Source organism: Aythya ferina (genome assembly GCF_964211825.1).
Source record: "Aythya ferina genome assembly, chromosome: 25".
NCBI classification, from domain to species: Eukaryota; Metazoa; Chordata; class Aves; order Anseriformes; family Anatidae; genus Aythya; species Aythya ferina.
In genome coordinates this window covers 1,398,793-1,413,322 of record NC_140323.1, presented here as the reverse complement: position 1 = coordinate 1,413,322, position 14,530 = coordinate 1,398,793, and the positions used below count along the sequence as shown (strand labels likewise).

Sequence of the window (14,530 nt, the reverse complement as noted above, 5' to 3'; positions counted from 1 at the left end):
CTCCTTGGCGTGCGGAGGATCTCAGATCTTTGATCCAGAGGTGGTGATTTATTGGGCAATTACACATCTACACACCATCAGTCATGCTAGAAAGAGGCACTGTGATCTCATCAGTCTGAGAGAATGTGACATGGAAGGACTTTTATCAAATGAAGGGGGGCTGATGGATGGAGAAGTCATAGAAATATTGATTCAAGCCAATATATTATCTTCTACATTAATATTGTGCAGACAGTAGCGAATAGAGACTCTCTGCTAGTGTTGGTACTCCCCCATGATGAAGAATTGCCCTTCTGTGAAGTTTCACTTCAATGAGGAATGATGTTTTGGAGACACTAAATGATTCCTTATGGAAATTTTAGTTGTTCCATTATAAAAAAGAAATGGGCAAAATGCACAATTGTTTTTCTTGCATTATCAGGAAGGAATGGTGTGAGGTGTTGTCTCTGAAAACAGCACGCTGTGGGTCCTGGCATCGCTATGTGATTACAAGGGTCAATCAGAGGTAGCACAGCCAGTGATAAACTGTAGGAGTTCTCTCCTAGATCCAGAAGTTGTGGTACTTTTCTATAGGGGCATTAAAGGTCCAGGCCATCCACTTGTAGGTAAACCTTACTGCAGGGCTTAGGCCCAGGTGATGACTAAGGAAAAATGAGATCAGGAGGAAAAAAAAAAAAGTGTTTAGTCCTTTCGGCTTTCTAAACAACAAACTGCTCCAGAGTTAGGGTCAGCAAGTGTTATGTGACACAGGCTCTCCCCTACCGTTACTGCTCCGTCTTAATTTCAAGGTCATTGCTCTGAGTTTAGCAGAGGCTTTTCTGACAACTGACGCATTCTTCCTGCTGTCTGTTGCAACCTGTGATATTGGCTGTATTAATGTATCAGCGGAGTTCCTTTCATGTTCATGAGGGCCAGATGGTGATAAGAACTACTCTGCTTTAAGTTACCTTATTCCCTTTCCTCCTAGGCCTTTCCTTTCCCACAAAGGAAAGAGAGGGGGAGGATTACTCTTAGACCAGAGGCATTTCTATTGATGCCTGCCTCCCGAAGTCAGTAGTAGGATAAGCAAATAATGAGGCTAATGTAAGAGACCTTGACTTGTGTTGACAGAAGAAAGGGTGAGCCACCTTGAAGCTTTTATGTTTTATTTGGGATCAGGCTGCTTTGTACAGGATAGAGTACAGCCTTAAAATGTCAGCTGCTGATGGAGATGATCTTTGCAGACCACACATGTCCAATAACTTTGGCACAGATCACCCATCCCCACTGAAGAGAGTCAAGGGTGACTTTTTTTTTTTTGTACACTACTTTTGGCTAGCATTTCCTTATATACTCAATTTAGGGGAGAAAACCAATTGAAATAATTAAGTGCACAAGTTAAAGTATTCTGAACTTAAGACTGTAATGTCAAATTTATGAATAGAGTGTCCTTATTTCCTGTAGATTAACGCTCTTAGGCTGAAAGGAGTTAAAGCTACTTTTCTCCTTACATCAGTCATCCATTGGTTTTTCTCCAGGCATGTTGCTCATGTGTTTTGTTTTGTTTCCCCCCCCATAGCCCACAAAAACAAGAACCAGGCTTAGAGAGCACCAAAATCTCCATGACTTTTTACTCTTTTCCTCTTGTCATATCACTGAAGACTTTCAACTTGGAGTTGTCTACATGTTAGTTGTATATAAAAGTTGGTATGAATTGGAATTGAAAAAAATGCTGCGGATATCTCGGACCACTTTGCCTGTTTGTTCATCAGGCAATAAAACTGAACAGTCTTTCCAGGGACACATCAGTCCAAATGCTACAGGCTTTGTGGGAGGAAAAAAGATTTCTGCTAAGCCAGAGCTGAGGAAGGATGTACTTTCCCTGGTCCCCACTGGAGGTCACTGGAACATTGTTTACTATTGTCTTTCAGAACAAAGGAATTGTAAAGCTGGTGTTTCATAAAATTAATGTTTTAAATTTTCTAGAGATTTTATCATTTTTACATATGAAATACATCTCCAAATTGCTCATAATACCTCTGTGTAATATGTATTTCTAAATATTTCTTATGACATGAGATCAGCACAGTCTTTATTTTACAAAAAAAAAAAAAGAATTAACTGATAGGAAGTCCAAGACAGGCTTCTGCAATGAGCTGTCTGTGCTCCAGCTCTTTTTACCATACCCTGATGAAGGTGTCCTAAGTGCAAAACCAAAACCCGAGACATTCCATGTTCATCAGCAGGGAACCTAAATGTTGCAATTTGCCAATCATTTTATTGTGTATACATTATTATATATGCTGGAAAGATGACGAGCAGTTTAATGTTCTGCAAGTGCCACCTGATTAAAATCAGCTCAATCCAGGGAGGTGAAGAACATATATATATATATATATATATATGTATATATGTATATATATGTATATATATATATACGTATACATGTGTGTGTATATATATATATATATATATATATATATATATATATATTCACTCAGATTTGTGGCAAGTCTGCTCAGCCACCCCTCCTGTCCTGGGTGCAGACCCCTCATGCACAAAGAATCCTCTGCGTTTGCTGCCGGAGGAAAAGCAGATGCTAGGCTAACAGGATCTAATTATCAGTAATAAGAAAAGTTTGGCAACTAGTCACAGAATCAGCAATAAAATGAAACAAAGCTTCTTCTCAACCCATCCATCAAAGTGCGTGCAGTTGCTGTTAATGACAGACTGAATAATAATTACTATTAACTAAAAGGATCCATTTATACTTCTCAGTGATATTTAAAGCCAAGAAATACAGACTCCTGACTTTTGGGTGATATCCAGCTTTGAGATAGCATTGGGATTTATATTTTAGTCTTTATATGGAAAGTGCACTTGTAATTTTTCAGCTTATGGCAAATTGTGCCATTTGCTGTGGGGTTTGTGAGAGTGAGCAGCTGACCGACTAGGGCAGTGGTGGGTCTGCTTGGAAAACGTGTGGGAGGAGTTGGGGATTTCCATTACAGACGAAGATACTTCCTTTAAATCTGTTCCCACAGAATGCTGATGGACCAAAAAAAAAAAAAAAAGTCCTCCTGGATCATTTCTGAAATAGAAATGCATACATGAAAAATCTCGGAATGCAGCACCTTCCACAAGCATTTCTGTTAGTGAAAAATGGGGTGTACTGCTGAAAAATTGTTGAACCATGATTTAAGCTGTTTGCGAGCCCATGGAAAACAACCCAGATTTGGGGTGAACGCATGGGGGAACCGTGTCCCTTCACGGGCTGCGGGTGGGCCTCGGCCTGCTGCAATTTCTGCCTGCGCTGTGCAGAGGCAGCCTGCTGACCACACGAAGGCAATTCTCTGGGCCAGTGATGGTCAACACGGGAAGGATTTTAGCAGCTGAGAACACGTCCCTCTGGTATGAAGACTTCAGCGAAGTAATGCTTGATTATGTTTAGTGAGTAATTTTCTGAACCTAAATAATAGGTTCATCTTGAATTGATGATGAATACAGGGACTTCAGGCCTGGAACACAGATTTGATTAATGCATTAAAATGATGAGGTACTCGCTTGGAATAAGAATGTGCTTCCTGATCGGCGCTCTGAAATATGCTGTGACTGAGGGGGATCCTCACTGAATTGTTGTCAACACGGAGCTTTTTGCTCCGTGCCTGAAGGTGGAGGTCTCTGGGGCTGCCATTGTTTGAGCCTTTTGGCTGAAGAGGGGGCAGGAAAGGCGCTTGGTGTTGTACAATTGTGCTCAGAAGTGTTCATGTGCAAATGAAAATATGTATTTGTGGCTGGGAAAGGCTGCTGGGTGGTAAATAGCCGCAGTTTGTGGCACAGGAGGTGAGCATGCCGGGCCTGTGGGCCTCCTGGCAGGGAGGCCTCAGCGGTGCCGTGCCAGTGTTGCGGGTGGATTTTGCTGTGTTTGCAGCCTTGTAAAGCCACCACACCTCACCTTTGTGCTTCAGGGTTCTCCTGTCCTGAACCATCCTACGGGATGAGCGTTCCTGCTTAAATAGGTTTGTTGTTTCCAGTGATCAAACATGGGGAGGGAAGGATAAAAGGCTGTCACGTTGTGGGAAAGATTTACTGCAGCAGAATCGAAACCAGGGATAGCAGGATTTAGCCCTAAAAAGAGAAATGGTTTCAAGCAGCCGAAGTGGCTAGCAGTTCGTGCGTCTTTGTAGAATTGCAGTCCAAGCAGGCTGGAGATGTCTTGCCAATAGCCAGGTGTCCACCAACATGCCAACAAAATGTCCCTGTAATCAGACCATTTATTTGTGAAATTCATCAGCTTTGATATTCAAAACTGCCTAGTAGGATGTATGGGATCCAAGCAAGTCAGGAGGACACAGCTCTGTTTACAATCTGAGCCTGAACTGCTTCTCGAGCAGTACTTCTGCTTTACTTTGTTTAAAAGCTATTCTTAAATATTAGCTTTAAAACCCTGGAGCCATATAACTTTACTGTGTTCCCAGGAAAGCAATTAAGAATGTGTGTTAATAAGAAATCAAGTTGTTTGTAAATTTTAATGGTTTAAAAGATGCCCTAGGGAAATCACCAACAAATAGGACACTTTCATATGGAACTTTGCTAGTCAAGCAGCTCTGTCTATGTTGTAGATGTGATCAATTAAGAATTATCAGGAGAAAAGGACATACTCTTTTAATATAATATGCATAGCCAGGAGGATTTTCTAGCATAAAGATTAGGGGCTAGATGGAGAATGTGCTTTTGTTTAATCTCATCCCCACTTAACTAAAGGGGAAACTTACTGTCTTGCTATCGCCTTGTTGGCAATGTAGGAAGCAAACTCAGGGTGGAGGTGCACAGCGATGGAGAAAGTTGCATTCATGTGATGTGTAATGACCAGAAGTGGATTTAAGTCTGCTGGTAGCCAAACGGCATAAACTGTACTCACTTGACTGTAAGCACTTCTCAGTAGTGTGGGTCTGTAAAATATTTACTGGTAGCCTGACAACACCTCAAACACTGATGGAAAACATCCAGGGTGAGATTCATCAATTGGACATCAGTAATGATTGAAGTCTGTGCTAGCTTCTCTCTGCAGTCAAAAGAGAGACAGATACCTCCGATAGGGCAGCAGATGCAAGTTTTAAAATATGATGAATTGTTCTCTGGAGGTGCTGCTCTTTCTCCATTGATTTCTCCTCCCTGTTTATTTTAGACAATTGACATCTCCTTTCAGGTGAGATTAATCCTTTCCTCACACAACTTCACTGTGGGAATTTTATCATTCCCTGAGCAGGCTGTGTGCTGTTCCGCTGTGGTAGCTGGCTGCGTTGTGGCTGCAGGCAGTCGTTGGGCTGGATCAGGTTGGTGTGGTTTCAAGCAGCTTCGAGCTGGTGATGCAGTGGGGCAGCTTCTGGTTTGTGCTGGTGGAGCAGAGCAGGGAGGTGGCCTGAAGTGGTACTGTAGCAGCGTGCACTTGTACAGGGTGTCTGCTTTGCTTGATACTGTGTTTTTGTTCATGATAGTTAACCCCTGCTCCTTTTTGATGTGCTTGCTGTAGCACAGTCCGCCCACTGAACTGATGCTGGCTGGCACAAGGTAATGCTGCATCCTGTCACTGGTGTACAGTGGGCTGAAAAAAAAAAGTGAATATAGTCAGAAATTTAGATGCTAAAACCATTAACCTCATATTTTTTTTTCCTTTCAATTCATCATTTCATCATTTTAAGGCCCAGCTTGTGCTTTAAATAACCTGAGGGCTGGCAACACTGCTTTTATTGTGGCTTGGAGACAATCCTGTGAAGAAGTCCTCTTAGTTTCTAAATGTGCTAATATCTGACATATGCAAAGAGCGTGAGCTGAGGTTTTCATACCGCCTTCGTAGCTGAGGAAAATATTTATGTGACAGGAATAGCAGATAGAGCTCAAAGCAGAATACTTGTGTTTGAGGCGGGTGAAAAATGGGGGAACTGACTAAGTGACATCAGTCTTTACTGTTATTTGGGCATGTGATAGCTCTGTGGTATCCATACGGCTGAATTGTTGTAGTTTATAAGAAATTCATGGAACTACATTTAGTTTTCTGTAATGTATGTCTACACATACATGAAAATCAACAGAAGATTTCATTACTGCTGTGACATGTTCCTTCCAACTTGTTCACTCCTGTGATTATTGCAATTTGTTTCTCCTGAAATTTCTGTACAGTATGACAAGACACCAAAGTTATGGTGAGTTACACAAAGGCCTCCTTTGCATATTAAAGACTTTGTATTGTCACTTGACTAAATTTGGGAAAACATCTACCACTGTGAATGTCATTAGAGAGATGAATTCCAGTGCTCATTACTGGGGTGCTGTGACAAATAGGTGGAGGAAGGACTATAAAGTGGCTGCGTGCTTTCTTCCCAAGCCTTGTCGATGCTCATTTCACTTCCCTCCATCTCTAGCAGTCTCAATCCCTTGATAATAAATGCAGCTCGCATATGAACAACCCCCCAGACTGATTTCTCTCCACTGAAAGAAGTGATTTAAAAGAACAAGAAAAGACACTGAATGTGTTCATTATTGATAATCTTAAAGATTTACTGTGGGCTTTCAGAAAAGCTGCTGCTTTAAAGCAAACTGCTTTTATCTCCTTTTTGTTTGTCTAGTTGGCTTTTGTGGGTTTTGTGTTTTTTTTTTTTTTTTTTTTTTTTTCTTTTTTCCACTCAGTAGCTAATGTAGGTAGAGGCTTGAAATTTTTTTATTTTTTATTTTTATGAGGGAAATTTGTATGCCTCTGGTATCAGTGGGCAAGCTCCCTGGGATCTGCATGAGGGAGCGTTGTGCTCGCAGCAGTGTGCGCAGTGTCAGACCTGGCTGCGGGTCCTGGGGCCACGTTGTGAGCTCAGCAGCTGGTTGCCCTGCTCGTGGAGAAGGGGCTGTGATCCTGCCTGTTGGGCATCAGGCTTCTTTAAAGCTTTCTGAATTGTAAGTATTTAAAACCAATAAAAATCTTGGCAGAATAATGGAGAAATCTGCTCGGCAACCAAAACTTTTCAGTCTGGTCCTTCTGAGCCCGTGTGGTAACGCCTGCTGCTCTTTCTCATTTGTTTCCCCGTGCTGTTTCACAGCACCTGTTTGGGGCTTCAGGTTAAAATGTTCTTCACGTGTTGCGTTATTGGTGTGCATGAAGCCAAGAGGAAATGGAAGAGGAAGTGGGAGTTTAATTCAGATGAATTCCCAACTGCTCCGTGTGCTAGCTTAGGAGAAGATGTCGACAAGGTAATTATCACAGCGTTCTGTTCCGCTGCTTCCAGCTTTCTCCTCGAGGGAACAGAAGCAGTTGGTGCAGTGCAAGAGATGGGATGGCAGATGGGAGTCAGGTGCGTACGGACTATGCTGGAACCTGGGAAGCCAGGAGAATGGGAATCCATACTAAAAAGCCACGGAACAGTGAATTTCTCCGCTGGGTTCTGACCTTTCTCAGTGCACATCAAAGGGCAGAGTTAGTCACCCAGTGCTCAGAGTCATTAGATGTTAGAGATGTTTAAAGTACAAGGTATCGAGCCAGGAGGCACAGACCAGATGTGCTCATTCACCTCTATGCCCTTCAGTCTCCAGAAGTTCCAAAATTTCTAATTAAATCTGAAAATAGGTTCGGGGATGAGCAGATGGCATTAGGAATCAGGAGGTGTGAATGAGCTGCCACAGGGACGTGAACTTCTCACCCTCATAATCTGTTGATGGGCACAGTGAGACCTCGGTGCTGTCCTGAAATTGCTGGCTTTTCGGAAGGTTGCTGCCAGAGCCAGGTGAGGAGCTGGTGGAGATTATCACGGGGAGAGCAGGTGGGTCACAAGCCTGGGCTTGATTCTGTGCAAAGAGTGCTTGTTATTTTAGAGTAATTAGGTTTCCTATATGGATGATTGTCAGGAAGCAGACAGCACTGACCCCAAAGGTCCATGCAGTTGGAGAAGCATCAGCTGATCAATACCTGGAACAATTGGCACCTCCAGTAGGAACTGGTTCACCTTTTCCCCTCTATCTGGACATAAGCACCCTGAACTTGAGAGCATTTGTAAACAAACTCTCCAGAAACAAGACTGCAAAACCAAAAAGGGAGGGGCTGACTCGTGTGTAGTGGGGAAGGAACATGACAGCCTAATAATTTCTTAGCTAAGATGAGGTGTGCAGATGGATACTGCAACAGCAGAGCAGAGAAAATTTTACCCTAATGTTTAGAGCAAGGAAATAACTTTGCTATCCTCTTTTCTGGGAGCAAGTCACCTTTCTGATGCTTTATGAACAGAAACCAGAACTGAATGAACTTTGTTTTTTGCCCTAAGTAGCTGGAATGAGCCAGGTAATTTATGTAGAAACCGGTCAATTGGGTGCTGTCGTTCCGTTTTCTAGAGTGCCTCTGCCTTCTGCAATGTGCTATTTGCTTCTGAAGCAAAAGATATTTCCCAAAGGTCTCTGAGCATGTGTAGCTGTATTTCATCCCAGTAGTTAATTCAACAAAGAATACTGGAACACAGAGTATCAGAAAACATTTTCTCTGTGTTCAGAAAGCAAAACCATATGCTCAAACCCCATCATCAGTTCAGAGGCATTTTAATAACCTCATACTTCACCAATCAGAATAATTAAACAGGCTCATTATTTAAAATATTCATTGTGTCCCGATTCCATGTTTGGCTTTCTTGGTCAATTTGGTTCTTGCTAATCTGGGGGAAGGAAAGAATGTTCTCTAGTGCTTAATTTGCATTAAAAACACTATAATTTGTAAGTAAATTGGAAAGCTTTTAAGTGGAGAGGGAACATCAGTGACTTGACAGTCAAAGCTCTCCTTTGTTTTTTCAAGCATAATGTTCCAGAAAGATGCTCTTCCTTTCTTGGAATTACATGGCAGTAAGAATGAAGCCTTGTAATTGTTCATTAATCTATGGTTATTAGGAGACTGGTAGAAGAAAGCACCAGAAAAGGAAAAACCCGAAGTGAGTAGCATCTTTCCTGTGATGCCTCTATTAGAAAAGGGGTTTTAAATTTTATAGGTTATGTTGTGGGAGGGGGACGTTGTCAGAAGACCCCCAGCTGGTCTGTGCAGTCGAGGCTGGGGAAATGGCGGAATTGCTCTGTTCCATGAGCTGCTGGGAGACCTCTGCTGCCTGGTCCCCACCCCGAGCCTGGTCCAGCTGCTCAGCCTGGTTTCTTGGATCCAGTTTCTCCTTTTTCCCTATGGCCAAGCATGCAAAACTTCCTCTTACTGGTGAGCTGATGGGAGAGGCCCACGAGGCCTAATAACTAAAACTTGGCCAAAAGGAATAAAAAGGTATTAAAAACACTTCCCTGTAGCTTAATAACAAAAAGTTCCTCCTTGATCCTCATCATGTATAAAATTTATATTTTCCCTATGTCACCAACCTGACACAAAAGAAATATCTTACTGGTTTCGTTTGAAAAATGACCAAAGTGTGACTCTACTTTTCTTCCTTTTTTTGGTATATCTGATTGCATGGATATTTTTGGAAAAGGTCTTATCTGTTATATTAAAAACGCAGCTTTCTTTGTTGCATCCACCTCTTTATTGAGGAGGAGGGTGGAGGAGTGAGAACTGCAGTGGAGAAGCTTATTTCAATGCAAATCTATCGTTGATAATTGCAGTTTTAAAATCTTCTCAACCTCCAGCTGAACAATGATAAAAGAATAATGGCTGTGAATTATTAGCTGTTCCACTTACCTTCAAAATAGTTCTTACATTGTTGTGATACTTGAATGTATTTATTTTTGTACATCTTTTGTTTAATACACATGTGGTTCTTGGGGTTTTTATTATATTTTTAGGACCTGTATGATAATTCTGCATCCATATTTTTGCTATGGGCATAGGAGGCTAAAATAATTGATTTTCTTCCATGCTTCTAAAGCAATCAGATCCACTTTGTACATTATTTTGTTTTGAGGCTGGGATAATGCACCAAATATGTTGGTATCAAAAATGATCTAGGGAAGTCTAACAGGCTACTTTGTACTGCTCAAACACTTTCTGGGTAGGTATTTGCAGAGGTGGGCTTAATCCTGAGCTGCTAAGCTGCTTGTCACTGAAGTCCAAATTTCTACCAGCTGTGGATATTTTGATGAGTGCAGAGGGACTGTGAAATGCAACGGGAATGAGGTGGCAGCTTTTTACACCCATCATGTATTTCTTCTGCATATCAATGACCCTACAGGTTGCAGCATGGAGGGGCCTCAGCAAAGGGGAACCCTGTGTGCAAATGTCTGACAGTCTGGATCAACTCCTGAGAATTTGGTCGCTTTCAATTTGATTTTTGGATTTCTTGATTATTTTTTTTTAATGCTTGTTTTAATTGTAGCCATGAAAATTATTACCCTGAAGTAAAGGGCGAGGAGTTCTGAATCGCACTAAGTGCAGAAAAAGCTAAGGCTCCTACATGTATTCTTCAAACCACAAAGCCACAAGCTCTGCTTTTTTTTTTTTTTTTTTTTTTTTTCAGGCCTAGTGATAACACCCTTCCCTCAAATCATAGTCCTGGTTGTAGCAGGCAGGTGCTGTAACTGATGGCTGTATTTGTCTGCCATGGTAGAAGAATGGCAAATCAAGATGGATAAGTTTCCACCTGTCTGAACCGACAATTTATCACCCTAACTCCTAATGGATCAAGCACTTGCTAAAGGAGGGTAATTGTTTGGATGTGAACTTGGTTTTCTGACGTAAGGGATTTATGATGTGTCAGGTTGTGGACATAAAGTATAATACAGCATGCTAATCCTTGTCATGCTCACACATGTCATACGATGGTGCAGGGCGATGTGACTACCTAACATGTAAAAGTGGCAAGCGCCTCTAATGGGAAGTGCCCCCTGCACATTCCCGGGGCGCCTATCAAACGAAGTCAGCCTAATGGGAGTCACAGCAGCTTGCAGAGCAGAACGATGTCTAGCTGTGTGTCACTTCACACTGGAAACAAAAGCTATTTTTTGAGTGTGCTCAGAAGGGATCACAGGGCTTGTGCGCTTTGTCTCTGTACGGTTTGCAGGCTTGCTGGAGAACCAAATGAAAGACTCTTGGGGAGATGAATTCCTCCCGAGCTGAGTGTGTTCTGAAGAGGCAGAGTCCCAGCAACTCGGTGAGCATGACGTTAGGGACAGAACTAATAACAAGCAGATGAAGGGAGCTCAGCCTCACGAAATGGCTTTCACAGCTTGCCAAGGTAGGAAAGAGACGTCTCATCTCAATCAGCAAGATAGGACCAGACTGCTAATGTATAAGTAGGAAGATAAATTATCAACATAAGGAGCTGGATCATCTTCTGAAGCCCTGTAGTTCAGCATGTTCTCCTTCTCACTAAACCTTTTAATTGGCCATCTGGATGGGTTGGGCTGGATTTGAGAGAAAGAAAAGCCTGTCTCATTGTGGAGGATATTACTTCCCTGAAATTGTTGCACCTTTAATTTGAGGCTGCTGCTGGCATTTGTTATCCGTGGCTGTTGAACACATATTTGATTCTGAAGACAAACATGGAGTTGTCAAGGATTTGATTTTTTTTTCACCTGCCAGAGGAGTGTTAGACCCTATTGTTTTTGACAATGCACCTCAATTAGGTCTTAAATAAAATGGGTAGTACATGCTCTGAGAAATCGGAGGGCAGAACTGCTTGATTTAGGCTTAAGGATGATGTTTCTCCACAAGGGAGCCACCAGTCACAATAATTACATTGCTGTCTTCTCATAATATGATTTATTTAGATGTTGCTGTATGAATTAATTCTCTCTAATTGCTGCTCTTCTCACTGTAAATCAAGGTTTCTTGCTTTCTGGAGAGTAGTGAACATGATCCTACACTGAAGTAATTAGTCCAATTAGAAAGGAAAGCAGATGTGGAAAACCAATTACTTTCAGGAATATGCCGACTCCTATGTAGTCCAAATGCTGTTCAATCAAAATGTAACAGTAATTTAATAAAACATTGTTTTATTCATAAACTCTATTCAGCAGTAGGACTCCCCTGGCTTACACGGAGAAGCCAGTTGGTGAGCTTTGTGGTTGGTGAGCTTCCTGGTAACCTGCTCGCAATTTACACAGCTGCAGCTCCTCTGAAAGAAACCTCCTGGAGGTCACCGTGAGCAAGGGCAGGTTTCCTTCCTTCTCTGAGACACCGAGCTGTCACCCTGCAGTGAGAATGAAATGAGCTGCTCCCTTTGGTGTTAGTGCACTTGTCAAAAAACTATCCAGCAGAGGAGATCACCAGCAGAGGTGGGTTGTCGTGGTTGCACCCCTGACTCTAGCAGTTGTTCTGCAGGTGGTGTGAGAGCCCGCAGGGAAAAGCAGGAAAGGTTTCAGTGAAACTCTCCGTGGTACGTGACCCGTGTGCACCGTGCCGCTTGCTCTGCCTTGACCCTATCAGTGGGGTTGCACCAACTGATGCTGGTGGAGAATTTGAACTTCATAAGCTCACGGAACTTCACAGAATGAAATAAATCTAGGAGGAGGAATGCAGGTGCTGAAGCGAGAGGAAGAACGGTGTTTAGCAGAGAGTTGAAAGGAGATGGAGAGTTGACAACAGCATCACAGGGGTCTGAGGATGAATCGTGCTGCTCAGCTGCGAGTCTGCAGGAGGGGACTGGAGCTGAAGCTGACAAAGCATAAGGAGTGAGGAGAGGGAAAGCAAGATCTTAGCACAGGTTGCAGAACCTGGTCCTGTCACACAGCGCTCCCACTTGCACCACTGCTGGAGCAGAGTGGAGCCCATGAGGAGGTGCCGCTTACCAGCACGTGTGGCTGGGCCTGCCCGTCCCTTTCATGCACACACTTTAAGTGTGTCTGCAGCGTGAGCCAAACAAAATCCCAGGATTGTCTTTTTGGGGGTTGTTTTTAAGCTTTTTGTTACAATACGCAGAGAGTTTTGCTCTGGAAGTTCACCCATCTATTTTCTTCTATCTGCTGCACGGAAGACAAGTGTTCTCATAATTGGGCCATTAAAGAAGGTGTTGAAATGTTGCTAATTGTCAAAGGCAATTAAGTGTAGCAACATGTCACAGGTAAATTAACAAGACTCCAGGTGTTTTGAGCAAATTGCATTTCTGTGGGTGTAGAACAGTTCCTCTCCTTTCTGCTAGCTGTCTGTACAGTTCTGGTGTGCCACTTTTTGGATTTTTTTCAGTTTTGCACTGGCGTCTGTGATGTGCTGTGTATTGCACAGCCTCAATTCTAGTTGTTAAAATCCGTACTGCTATTTTCTGGGAAAGGTTCCCTTTTCTAACCCAGCCTGTGCATCCAGACTGTTGTCAGTCTCGCAGCTGGTGGCAGTTTGATGGCTCCACACTTGGGGCCCTCTGGAGGGAGATGCCGGTGATGGGGGCAGTGACTGGGAACCAGCAGCCCAGCGAGTGCAATTGTGTGCCCTGTCCCCTCTTTCTCTTGAGGTTGGTAGTCATTAATTCAGAGAATTTTGGTGCCTCTCCCATGACCTTTAAGGAGATGCCTCAGCAGCTGCTGCAAGAAGCGCCTCGGTGTGAAGGGTGGATTCAGAGGCTGGAGCCCATATCTTATTTCCTACTGCAGCACCTGTGCTGTGCTTTGCAGGTGACATCCTCCCCTCACCTCATCCCTTCTGCAGTCCTTCAGCTCTCCTTTGATCCACACCTTTCAATACCTGTGGGATGACCCTAAAATGCTTCCTGGGGAGCAGTGCTGGAGGGATCACAACGTGCTCGGTTCACCCTCCTCTGCTACGTCGCTCCGGGTCTGCCATGGAGCTCCTGGGTGGCCTGAGCTTGCTGCTGCCCTGGGAAGTTTTCAAAGATGCAGACAGGAGTCACAGGTCAGTCTGTGCTCAGATCCCTGGTGGGGGTAATGGTGCTTGGCATTGTGGTGAGGGTGAGTGTGCTGATGGGGGGGGTTCCCGCAACGATTCACGTGCTGCAGCAGTGGAAGCATCCAACACCCTGCAGCTGTTCCTTTTATTAACTGCCACACCTAGTTAATGAGGAGATTTTCTAAATATGACTTCACTCTGTTATTTTACTGAGAAATCCTAACAATTTAGGGTTTTTTAGTGATAAAAACACTCAGAAACGATGTGTAAAAACAGATCTGTTTTGTTTGTGCATTGCATGCTCTGTACATGCAAGCTGTTCCAGCAGGGGTTTAAGGTTTGTGTTCAGTAAAATGCTAATTTGTCTGAGAAATACAGGAGTCGTAGCCACAAAACTCCTGCAGACATTCCTCACTACAACCAGCACCAACGCTGTGATTTGTGGTGCTCCTGCACGGCTGTTTTCAGGAAGGCCTGCAGTGACCCAAAAGAATTGCTGAGAATGTGTAGTTTTAACCTTTGAGTAAATATCACGGCTTTTATTGGTAATTACAATTTGAGCACAAAATCTGGAGTTCCTAGATTGAGTGGCCAGCAGCTGTGTCTCTGCTGCCAAAACCCATGGCATAACGCCCTCCCCTGCCGCTCGCAGCACTGTGGGTGTTAGGAGAGACCACAAAAGGGTGGAACCGCCACGTGGTCCCATAATTAGCACTCTTTGTCTCTTTTCTCTTCCCAATGCATTAGATGCCCTCCCTG

The 14,530-nt window shown here is 43.3% G+C and overlaps 1 protein-coding gene across 3 annotated transcripts in view; it reads left to right on the top strand.

Annotated features, from left to right (window-relative positions):
• Positions 1-3,387: 3,387 nt before the first annotated feature.
• LOC311423740 (uncharacterized protein) overlaps positions 3,388-14,530 on the top strand; it is a 239,522-nt gene continuing 228,379 nt past the window's right edge. The window contains exon 1 of one of the 3 annotated variants that reach the window (XM_084498121.1): positions 3,388-3,409. The gene's annotated coding sequence lies outside the window, so the exon portion shown is untranslated. Of the gene's footprint in view, positions 3,430-13,568; positions 13,778-14,530 lie in introns of those variants that run through there. The other 2 variants (XM_084498120.1, XM_084498119.1) reach the window with 2 other exon arrangements.